The 12767-nt window shown below is 36.2% G+C and overlaps 1 protein-coding gene across 3 annotated transcripts in view; it reads left to right on the top strand.

The window, feature by feature from the left end:
• Positions 1-12767, top strand: part of ST18 (ST18 C2H2C-type zinc finger transcription factor) — a 101318-nt gene that overhangs the window by 2351 nt on the left and 86200 nt on the right. The window contains exon 1 of one of the 3 annotated variants that reach the window (XM_040588426.1): positions 2677-2798. The exons of the other annotated variants lie outside the window; for them this stretch is intronic. The gene's annotated coding sequence lies outside the window, so the exon portion shown is untranslated. Of the gene's footprint in view, positions 1-2676; positions 2799-12767 lie in introns of those variants that run through there. 3 annotated transcript variants of the gene reach the window in all.

The raw sequence follows: 12767 nt of genomic DNA, 5'->3' as shown, positions 1-12767 counted from the left end.
AGAAAATACACCCTTAGATCACAATAACTGTCACAAATTGCTTATTAAAACTAAATTTTTATGCAAAGATTTTTGTCAAAGTTGCAGGCAATAAAACTTTTCCCATCTAAACTAATCTTTGAGTGTAACACAAATGGTTTCTATGGTAGTGTCGTAATGTAAACAAAACAAACAAACAAGAAAACCCCAGATCCCAATCTTGCATTACTTGATTGCTTTTGAAATGAATTCTTGTCCTTATGTGACCTGAAATGTGTGGTTACAAAGCTATAGAAATCCAAACGATCATATTTGTTTGATATGAAATGAAAAAAAATAGTTAAATTGAAAGTTTAACATCATGAAATTCAAAATCCCAAGTGGTATATAAACATTAAAAGAAACTTTGGACTGCTAATCCTAGGAAATTAGTTTTATGGATTGAATTCAACAAGGCTTCAGAAATGGTTCCATCTGCTGCCTAGCAGCTGGTGAAAGGATAAATTTAATTCATTAATTCATTTGGAAAAAAGGATCCAAGTAGTAAAGACTTCATTGCTCATAATGCACATAGGTGGAAATCAAAACTGAAATTAGGTCCTGTTGATCATCTCTGATAATGAGGAACATTTTCTTTGTCATTGTTACAATGGTCCTGATCAGGCAGTTGACAGTATATTGACTATATGGTGCTAACTGATATTTTTATGTCTCAAAAAGTTGAGAATAGTTCCAAAAGCATCACTCCTTTTCTGGGAAGAACATGCCTAACTTTTGGGAGTTGCAGATTATGTAGTTTTAAAAAAGCTGAAATGTTTCACTGAAACAATATTGCTGTCTTTATATGAATATTTGTAACTTCTTTCCTGTTAAATCAGTTTAAGGAAACAAAACCAGATACCATTAAAATTAGAAAATAAACTTATTCACAGTTTAGTCCCTTCAATAATCCAAAACCACAATGTCAAATGTAAAGTTTATTACTTTTCTTTACTTTTCTATTAGTCACAAGCTTCATCTTTTCTTTCCTGTCTTCAACCATTTTCTTTTCATAATAAGTTACAAAAACTTAGAGGAAGAGGGGAAAACATAAGTTGAAGACTGAGGAAAGGCAATATTGAAATATCCAGAGTTTTAAAGGAAAAAATAATTGGACAAATGCTTCTATAAGAACTTGACGTTTAACTTGTAGCTGTAAAGCTATCCAAATTATCACAGCCTCCAGATACAGATTTTTTTAAAGTGGTTGCCTCTACTTTTTTAATCTAAATCACAAGCAGTGAGTGCAAAGTTATCTAAGGCTTTCAGACTGCGAGATGGTCAAGTGGCAAAGGCTGTTGTTCACCTTATACCAGGCACACAGGTAAACGCACCCCTCATTACTTGCTGAAGGATACACAGGACTGATGAACCTGTTATCCTGAAACCAGTTAAATATCTGCCAATGCCTATTTTCAATGTTTCTGCTTGAGATGGTGATTTCATGAATGATATTTGGCTTTTCCCATTTCCTCTGTAGCCCATAGCTCACTGTGGTGGGTTTGTTGGATTTACTATAAAGGTTCTGTTCGCACCCTGTGGGTTGGGTTAAGAATTAGGATTTATGCATTTACTTCTACTGTTGCATTGTTTATACAGCTTTGGTTTAGTTTTGATCCCTTTTTTTTTTTTCCCTTTGAGGCTCTTCCACAGTGTCAGCTGCTGACTGATAGTAGGAGAACGGCCTCGTGGTGTGAATGAAAGGGACCTAGCGGTTGGTAAACAGAGATAAGGAATAAATAGAGCACAGGCAAAAGGAGATAGTTCTGTGGGAGCCCAGATTGCCGCCAGTCTGTTCAAGTGAGATGCAGTGCCTGTCCTTTTCCCAGATTAAATTAGTGTGCGAAATCTCCAGTGACCTCCTCCCCTTCTCCCCATACTCTTTAGCCAAGCTGAACAGCCTCTGCTGTAAAGTATTCATTTTATCCAGGGACAAGTTGGACAATAGAACTCTCCCTGTTACTTATGGACAGCTGTCGTGATTCATAGGGCTTTTCAGCATTTCATTTTTCGTAAGAGTTAAAAGGGTTTTACCTTGTAACTGACGAGAGGTTAGAAATGCAAAGATGCCAGCCCAGAGGTTGCCTGTAGTAAGGAAGTTAATAAATAAATATCACCACCACCCCCGATACACAAACACACACGTATCCCCTCCCCAATGTGCAGAAGGCTGTGTATTTTGTTAGTGCTGCTCTTCTTATTTAAAGGGGTTTAATTGTGATAACATGATTACACTGAAGCATGAACTGCATGGAGAAATTAACAAGCAGAGACACAGCGATATACAGGGCCCCCAAGGTTCCCTAAATTAAAGGTGACCAGTGCAAACCCAGTGAGTTCCCTTTTCCCTTCTTTGCCCTTGCTTTTGCCTACATCTCCTACTACTTTATTACCTGCAAATAACTCCCAGGAAAGAGTAAACCCTCACGAGATACCTTTGTGGTCCCGTATGTTTTTTTTTTTAGTGATTTACTGCAAATATATTCAGCATTTTGACTGATTAAATAGACCTTCGGCAACCTTGAGGGTCACTGTGTAGAGTATGTACATAGAAAATGCATCAGCCCATTGTACCCTGGCAGCTAATGAGATTGGTCGTTAAGTAAATGACACAAAGCCTACAAAAAAAGCTTAGCAGCTCACTAGAGTATCACAGAGTGTCCCTGCACACCACACAACGACACAAACAGTGGACTAACCTAGCCCACCCCTGCTTTATTCTACATCACTGCTTCCCTGATGTCAGCGTGAGAGGCAGAACAAAGGCTAAAAGGCACACGGTAAGTCAGTCTGACAATTATGCCCTAGGGAGAAAGTAGAGCAAATCTTAGCCTAACCATGGGGTTGAAAGTCCGTTTCTAGACAAGTAGGTCATAATGAAGGGATTTTTTTCCCCCCTGTCACTTCACGAAGGGGAGAAAAATGTCTCTGGAATCAAGGTTGGGTTTGTTTCTTGTTTGTTTGTTTCCTTTTCTCTCTGTCTGATTTGCCAGCTTACGAAAGTTTCTGGAATTCCAAAAGTAACATGAAACAGTATGTTTTGTGAACTGGATATTGCAATGATAGTGTAATGAAATAAATATTCTTTGTAAGAACTGCCACACAGTAAGCACTGCCTCAGATGTACATGAACATCTGATGAACTTTACAGACAGAAAGTTTCTTTCTACTTCTCTGTAAAAATCTGCTGAAAATGTGTTATATGTATGAATACACATTTCAATCCACTAGCCACTTACACCCCTAAATACCTGGCACAGTTTTTACAACCATGCAGATATAAATGAAATTGTTACTATAATTTTGGGGTGGTTTTGAAAGCAGATTTTTATATGGTGTCTCTCTCAGTGTTGTCTTTTACGTGAGCTGAAATTAAAGAGTTGAAGATTGTTGTTAAACAGTTACACAGTCATTACTTATTTTCTTTGCACAGCAGCAAAATATTCAGTTGATATCTTAGAGTAGCAGGTGCCTGCCTGTGTAACCAATGATAAAATCTTTTCTAGCAGTGTTTCAGTTTAGTATCTCAGGATCCTTTATTTTGCTGAAAAATGGCAACAGGAAGTTGCCAGAAAGTCTTGTTTGCATTGCTAAAATGTTTCTGTCTGCTTTGCACTTTGGAGGATCAGGGGATGTTAGGTTCAAAATGACATGATATTATTGCAAGATGCCTGTGTGAATTAAGTAATGCTTCTCCCCGCTCCCAGACCACTGAGAACCATATGTTTTAAGAATGCTTTCTCAAACACAGACAGTTAAAAAAGTGGGGTTTAGATATCAGCCTGCATTACAGTTGTTTTTTTGTTTTGTTTTGTTTTGTTTTGTTTTGTTTTGTTTTGTTTTGGAAGAGTTATTTAATTTCAGAAAACACTTGTCAATAGATGTATATTTAGACGTGTCAGGATAACCTGTTCACTTAATTAAAACTCTTCATAGGTCACAGAAGTCAGTTCATTATGATATGTCGCTTACCCAGGGACATGACATCCTTTTTACTGCATGGACAATAGAAGTATCATCATAGCTTATAAAAACTAAGATTAAATGTGATATTTTAAGATATGCGTGTGATGATTTTTGCAAAGAGATGTGTGTATGCATATATACAAATCCACATGTGTATATTTATATAAAAAGTGTACATATGCCAAATCTATGTTCACCTATATAATATATCAGTTCACTGAAACTCAGTAAATATTAACAGTTATGTCTGCTTTTGCATTTCCCAATGATTCCAACTCAGGAAATTTCATGATGAAGTAAACAAACTCAAGTAAAATTTTGTATTTAATTTTATTTTCCATATGTTTAAGGTGTGTGCATCTCAGCAACATATTTTCCTTATGTTACCTCGAAAAGTATAAGATATGAAAGCATCAGAAAAAAAGCTTGCTTTTTCAGCTGAGCCCTATAATTCATAACTAGTTGCTAGATCAGCAGAGATTTAGTAAACTAAAGTGCTACAACACAGTTTTGCTAATTGATACTAAGTTTTCAGTTCATTTTAACAAGTACAATTTGAGGATATTTTATGTTCAGGTGCATCACCACAGCGTTTAAAAAGGAGCACATATATATCACACCATCACCACGCTTTTTACACACCTAAGTGAATAAGAATAAAGGGTATCAGATATTTCAGCATTCACCACATTAATGAATAAGTTCAGCTGTCCTTTATCCTATTAAAAGTAGAGAATGATTTCATAGCGGTAATGCACGAGCAGAAGTGCTACAAAATTTGTACTGTTACTGTAATCTGACAGGTTGAACCCCAGTAAGTTTCAGTAGTTTTTTATAGCTTCATTATTTTTTCTCTTCTGTCATTTCCTTGCTGCATGTAAGAGAAAAGGCAGAGAAAACTTGATTTCTGATAATTAATGCTCATCTGATCTCCCTGATAAACTATGTAACATACCAGATTTTTAGAAACCACTTTTTAATGGACTTTTTGGACCTTGGAGTCCAATGTGAGGCCTTTGTACATATCTTTGTGCATGGTTCCAGGGTACAACAGTGTGAGTTTTCTGTGTGGATCCGAAAAACTTTATGGCATTACACAGCTGGTTTGAATAATTTTAATTCCGTTTTTTACATGCTTGTAGATTTTCAAGCCAGTAATATCTAATATTCCTGATAAACAAGTATTTTCAAGGTCAGTCACAAACAATGCTCCCAAAGGCCTGGCTTTATGCTCCAAAATAAAAAATACAGCAAGTAACATACGGAGTAAACTTTATAATCTACTACATCCATATCTATATGGAGCATCTAGACCAAAATCTGTGTTACTTAACTGATTAATTTTGGAAATATACATATATAACGATGACCTCTTGTAGTTTCTGTGCGCATAGTTTTGGATTCTGAAAAACTGCATAAGCAGAATAAGTGCTTCTGAATTTTAATTATCTTGAATCACTTCAGACTAAAGATATTGTTTAATTAGTGATAAAAAAGATTGTCTCCTTCAACTTTTTTTGGTACTTACATAAAATCTTTTTGGAGGGGAATTGCTCTCATTTACCTTCATGGAAGACTTCTAAATACAAGCAACTTTTGACATTCTAAATGACATATTTATTTTTAAAAAAAAAAAAAAAAAAAAAAAAAAAAGTGATAAGTTAAAAGATAAAGTTACTTGATAATGAAAGCGGGGCTTACCTTCTTGGGTAGGTGAATACTGACAACAGCGTTTGCACACATGAGTGATTACACTGAGGTGAGGTCGATGGCTCACTTCAATGCAGTAAAGCAGGTGTGTAAGTGTTTTGAAGATGAGGGGTTTATTGATTTTCTTAATAGATTCGGGTAACATTTGCTAGCTCATTTTTCAGGTTTGGCTTCATATGTGAACTTTTCCCTCCATTAAGGAACTTTGGTTAAAAGGACCTAGCTTTTAATTTAAAGACATGTATTTGAACTCTGCTCCATGAGGCATTAGATTAAAAAAAATGCTTTAGAACTTTTCCAAAATATCATTTAATGTCAGGATCAGAGTTCTCAATTTCTTCTTAACGGTGTTTCTTCAGGTGATAGTAAGAGTCACTAGATCGGGTCCCTAAATCTTAGCAGAAAATTTGACACCTTCAGTGCCCCTCCACCCCCCAAGTTAGAGCACTTGTACAGCAGCTGGATTGGCACAGCAAATTAGTAATGGCTCCAAAGGCACCGCTATGGACTGTCAGGTCAATAATCCTTAAGCATAGAAGGATATACGTGATACAGAGTAAAAGTCCACTTTTTAATGAGCATCAAAATACTGGTTTGCACTCCACATCAGAGATATTAGGGTAGTTAAGAAAACTGACACACAAACCTTTTTCAAATAAAAATTCACATTTAAATGTTTGAATAAAATAAATGTTAAAATACAGTAGGTAAGCAGCTACAGTATCCGAAATGGAGACTTTTTTTAAAATTTACTTACTACTGTTCTCAGATCTTTTCTTCCTTGTTATATCAGAAGAGTATAAGATGTTTCCATCCTGTCTTCAAATAACATTTTTATGATGCAGTCCAGTGATTTTTATGATGGCTTAGAGGGCCTATTTTTAATTTTGTTTAATTTTTCTACTGTGTGATTTTCTCCTACTTTGGGCAGAAGTTTGACAGAATCTAACACACACAATCTAGATCTTGTTACAGAAGTAAGTTTGAAAGTAAGGATAGTGGTCACAGAAATCCAAGGCTGTGATTTTTGTATCAATCTATTTACTTTTATGTAATTCAATTTCTTATGATTAGAACAACCCCAAACAAACCACAAACATTTAATTAACTTCCCACATTTTGGGAAAATACATTTTCTTCCCTAACAATGTGGTTAACTCAGCCTCCATACAAGGTATGGAAAGTCACCAAAACCTGAACAGAAAGAATGACCATTGCAGTACAAATGAAGAGATTGAGTACACATGACATTTTCATTGTATCTCTAACATTTTATAAAATTAAACACCATTTTGAAGTATGGGTCTGATGGGAATCATCCTATATATAAGCATTCGACATTTAGTGAACAAAGTGCAACTGAACACATAAATCACTCTGAATAACATTGACACTTGGTCATAAGAAACATATATTTAAGGCTCAAGTGTATGTTCAAGCTACTTTATGGAAAGCCTTCCCATTTTTGTGAGAAACAGTGCTGTCTACAAAAAGGGTTAAAGAAAATGCATTCTGTTGCATCTGCTTACTAAATCCCTTACTTTAGTAGAAATTCAAATTTTGTAAAGATTATTCGTTTTATTGATGCATATAATTATAATCACAAGCCATCTGCTGATTTGGCAGGCATGGTTAAAATTCTCTAACTCTCATAACCTTTCAAGTACAGTGCCCTTGGGACTCTATTTCACTTTTATATTTTGGAAAACATGTAGGGACAAACAAGAGAGGTCATCTGCCGAAAGTCAGACCTGTAAAACATTAAAAGAATAAAGATCATGATGACTGCTCTTGTTTTAATAATAAAGAAAGTATTTTTGATTTTATTTCTGACTTCGGGAAAGATTACACTGGTTTCCATCACACACTTTGGGAATTTGAATTTTTTCTGGGGATTAAAGCTCTCTCCTAGCACTCCTGGGATCTGGGTTCCAAGTCTAAACTAAAAGAACAAATATTGTTGTTTGGTTGTCACAGGTGAATTAAACATATTTGACCTTGGCCTCAATTTTTCTTTTTACACAATTCCCATTACATTTCTATTTGAAATGTTTAACAAACACAATTCTCCTTTTTTAAATATTTTTTTTTAACTTGGTCATACTGAGTTTCACAGGGAGACACCTATCACAAATTTAGCTTTTTCCCATGAAGCTCAAAAGAGCATTTATTTAGAGGGCTATGTACAAAAAGACATAAAATGAGTGGCTAACTTTCTTTGCCCTAGTCATTAGAAATGCGTGACTTTATTTATATTAGCCTACCATTGCTGGTGATTAACCACAATTACAAATCTTTGGGCTTTTAGCTTATGAGAAGTCTTGTTCTCCATTTTCTTGTGTCCTTCATCATGCTTAGCCAAACTCTTTTCTACTTGACAATTCTTTCTCTGTTTTTAGTCTTTTTTGTTATGTTACATGTGGTGTTACTCGGCTACTTCTAGCAGAAAACATCCACAAGGGGAAAAAAATTAGGAGATGCTCTCTCTGTCATAATACAAAAATGATCGCATTTAACTGAGTTGTAGGATATTGTCAATGCTCTGGGTTAGGACAAAGGGTGTTTTAGAGGGAAAATATGTGAAGGTGGAAAACCTTGGTAAAGAATTGGGTAGTCCAGTGACTTCCTGATATTAGCAGAAGCCAAAGACAATTAACCCTCAACAGAACTGTCTTGCTTAATGCTGTATTGACATGTATCTTGCAGGAACAAAAGATGCGACTCTCTCTTCTGTTTAATTAGTATATCTGAAGGCCTGTATGCAACATGCATGCTGCTTTACTTCTTTTGGAAGTTTGATTCTCACCCCACACCCTCATTATAACAAGCAGGAGGGAAATGCACATGTTTGAAAGTGTCTTCACAGCTGAAACTAGGGAAACAGGCCGAGAGTAGCTCTGGTTTATTTCACAACCAATTAAGTATGACATCTGTTGAAACTCAGGAAATAAGTCTCCCTTCCCCCTGTTCATATACTAACTTAAGCTGCCAGTCTTTTGTTTGGATATGGTGAATTTGACTCATAAGACTTTTTTTCTTTGGAGTAAATATACAATATGAAAAAAAGAAAACATAAAGGTGTTTTTTATTAAAAAAACAACCAACTAGGTTTCACTGAGTGCATGTAAAAAGCCCTACCTGACACTCACAAATCAAGTAAATAATTGTGTCAACAGTTCTTTGCTTAAACACTCTCCTTACATGCTGAAAAAAGGGCATGTTTGTGACAGGCAATGTAGGCACAATAACATTTTCTTTTTAAGAATCTGGCACTTGTTGGATCCCAAAGGCCAGCAAAATTTACTAGAGGGAATTTGAATTTTAATTTCTTTAATGTTAGGATTGAAAATTTGGGACAGAACAGAAGACACCAAAATGAATAGGGCATGTGGCATTATCTATGGTTAAAACAAACAAACAAAAAAATAATTAAATGCAGAGCCACTGTCACTGGTGTCATCAGGTTTCTCAAGTAGACAATAGTTCATAGTAGACCAAGTAAGAAACACAGATAAGCTTAAGTAGCAAACTTAGACTTAAGAAAAGTACTGTATGCAGTATCAGATAATTGTTCAAGCTGAGAGACACTTCCCATTTATCCAACACTAATCCATGTGATGCATTTATTTACTAGGAAAACTTTTATTCCTTCATAAAATTTTGTTCAATTCAAATGTTAAGAAGATGGTATTTCAGTCCGTACCAGTTCCTAGAGTTCAGTTTCCCTCTGTTGTGCTTAGAACTTTATTGTCTTCATTCTTCTATACCTAAATAAAGAAATACTTACCCTACCATGCTGAGCTTTTTCTTTCTCTGCCTCTTGACCCTGGATTCTCCTGTGTCTCCAAAGCCACACTGCTCATATCAAAGCTGTGGTGAACTCTCCTTTTCTTTAATTTTTACCATCCGCTGATGCTCCCTTTTATTTGTTCATCAGCTTCATTTTGTTTGCCAGTTCTTTCCTACAAGGACTGGCACTGCCTTCATTCCTGGAGGATGGCTCCCTACTCTATTTCTCTTGCTTTTTCATCCCTATTTTAAAATATAGCTCAGAGCCACATAGTGTACGTGTTATTTAAGCTGTAAGATGCTGCTCAGTGATTGCCATAGGTTCATTTGTTAGGAATCCTCTGGTGAAATGTCAGTGTGCACAGTGGAAGTGTCTAGTCCTGAGCCAGTCATCCAGATTCCCTTTAGAGTCAGTGGAAATAAAGAGACATTTCTTGGATGCCATTGATCTCACCCTGAAGTAGATGTACCAAAAAAATAAGATGTATCACACATCTACACAGTGGCAGAAATGCCTGCAGGTTGCCTACAGACTACCCAGAGACTATGGGAAGCCAGCAGTTACTACCTCAGAAATATGTATCTGCATTTCAGGCACATAAAGTTAGGGAGGTGAATTGTGTCCTTCCTGTCCAGCCTACAAACTGGACTTGATTTCTTCTTATATTTTGTCTCCACATAAACTTACTATTTCTCACAATTTCATACAGGATGGGGATACGAATAATGTGGTATACCTTAGACCAGAAGTTTCCTCTTGTAGATACAGGGCATTGATGAAATTCAGTGTGTGCTCAGATATTAATGGAGAGCAGAATAGCAAAACTGAATATTGCTGTGCAGCTCAGAGGACCAAATTTACCCCTGAAACGCGATATTTACAAAGGGAAGGGGGCAATTCCCTGCTTGGTTCTTAGGATTCATATTTCCTTTCAGGAAAAGATTTTTTTTCTTAAAGCTAATTCTTAAAAAAATAAGAAGAAATAAGCTGTAAAGATTAACAATACCATTCATTTCAAAATTCAGTAAGGATTTCTACATTAATCCAGCTGGATTTTTTAAACACTGCTGATAGAAGCTTTTCCAGATTCAGCTCCACATTCTCCTGTTGGTCACTACTTGGACTTTGTAGACAGTTTTAGGGGTGCCTCTGTGATTTCTCTCTCTCTTCAGACTTCCAGGACTCTGTTTCTCAAGCTGTGAGGTAATAGAAGGATAGATTAGGTGATGGTTTTGCACTTTTTCTGTGGGTGATTATAGTGATTTGATGTTCTTCATGTTATCATAAAAACTACAAGCAAGCTTTCTGTTCAAAATTTCGGTTGCTGTACATATTTTGTATAGACATCAAACATTTTTTCCATGTTTGAAGAGATTCAATGCCACAAGTTTTTATTTTTAGAACATTATTTATCATACCAATAGCTTTAGCATATAAGTGTGCAGGGTTTTTTAAAAAAAACTTCATCCTTTACATCTCTAGGGACAGGTTCTCAAAGATCCTCAAGACTGAGCCAAAGTGCTTAAATTATAGTTCTAAGCAGGCAACCCAGAATTCCTTCAGGGATCAGAGCTGGATGGAGCTCAGCTAAGCTATGCTAACCCTTATGTAGTGGACGGTCCCTATGGAATAGCATATACCTTAATCTGTACCATGGGAGGCACAGGTTGGCCTTGGAAGCAGGGAGCCACAGCTAGGTCTCTGACAGTCCTTTACCTTTTCATACTCTTTCCCTAGAGGGAGGACAGTCACAGTAGTAAACTCTTAAGATTATGCTCAGCTTGATCTAATTTTATAACAATGAGTTTTACAAAGGGTTAGTAACTATGTGTCCCCAGTAGCAGTTGCACACATCAGACTTAAAGTCAATGAAAATCATGCCTAAATTGTGGGCATGCAAAGTTAATTATGGAATAAATTGACACCAGTTCAATAAACATAACCCTTTAGACTAATTTAACATTTATCCTTAAAAGCCTAACCTGCTCACATACAACATTCTCAGAGTTTTCTTCCCCACAATCAACATTTTAGTGGCTATTATTAAACAGTGTCTTCTCAAATATCCCTAACTCACTTTGGATAGTGTGCGAGAATAAATAGCTTTAGCCCCGAATGCTTTGGGCCCATTATTAATATAGCAACATTAGTAATACCACTCATTTTTATTGTTATTAATGTATATAATGTGCTACTATTTTGTGATCATAGGAAATAACACTGTAATATTGAAGAAGTGCAAGTTGCTTTCAATCAATGATTGCCAGTCTTCAAACAGCAAGTTCAGCATTGTGAACACCCTTCAGGTCATACAGCTTGCTTCCCTATTTATTTGTGGGATTTGGGTATTTATTTGTTAGCTGCATGATTATCCCTGTCTTTTAAATTTAAAAGTTGCAGGGCTATTTTGATGATATTTTAAAAGTAAAGAAGTCAAGTTTTTAAGTAGGGGCAGTATAGAAGATATGATTTTGGGCCCTAAATTTTTCAGAGATACTTTCTGGTATGCCTCCTCCCTCCTGAACCTCCAAGAGGGATCGCCACAGTAGAACTATCATCAACCCAATAGGCTCTTTGAAGAAGCTGTCTTGTAGTATACCAGTTGCTTCAGCATGCAGCATGAAGTCTACTTCTAACAGAGAGCTAGTAAGCCTTGCTACTGACAGAATTCAAGTTAATCAGACTGCATCTCAGGAAAGGGTGAAACTCAGTCCCAAGGGTTAGGTTTTTGTATTCACCAAATGGAGAGGACCTGTTCCTGGTTTTTCTGCCTGTGGATGAAGAAGGTGTAATGTTCCTTTTGAGAACTCAAGAAAAGGCAAGCCAGTAACATGTGAAGACCTCTGAGGAGATGGAGAATGGCTCTGTTATCCCTAAAATAAGATTAAATTTGAATGAGATACTGCGTTGGAAGAATGCATAATCTCTTGAGCAGAGGGAGAATCTGAGGCAAAATGGGCATTACATACTAAGTTTTCCCTGGCCTGACCTGAGTGATCAGAGGTTTATGTGAATGATTAAGCTCAGTTAATGCACCTTTAGGAAATTAACTTTCACACAAAATTCCAAAATCAAGCAGGAGAATCAATTCTAACAGAGCAATAAATACATATCTGCCTTCTAAAAGACCATAACCACACTGGTCGCATTTTCTCATTGCTCAGAGTGTCCCAGGTTGTCAATACAGTTTACAGAACTTAAAGCCCCTACGAGAAAGAGGTGGTGTGTTACAGCAATGTTCAAAGGAAAGTATACTACTCATTTCTCAAATGACTATTCAAGT

The sequence above is a fragment of the Falco naumanni genome, chromosome 3 (genome assembly GCF_017639655.2).
Source record: "Falco naumanni isolate bFalNau1 chromosome 3, bFalNau1.pat, whole genome shotgun sequence".
Taxonomy (NCBI): domain Eukaryota; kingdom Metazoa; phylum Chordata; class Aves; order Falconiformes; family Falconidae; genus Falco; species Falco naumanni.
This window is presented reverse-complemented; position numbering and strand designations above follow the sequence as displayed.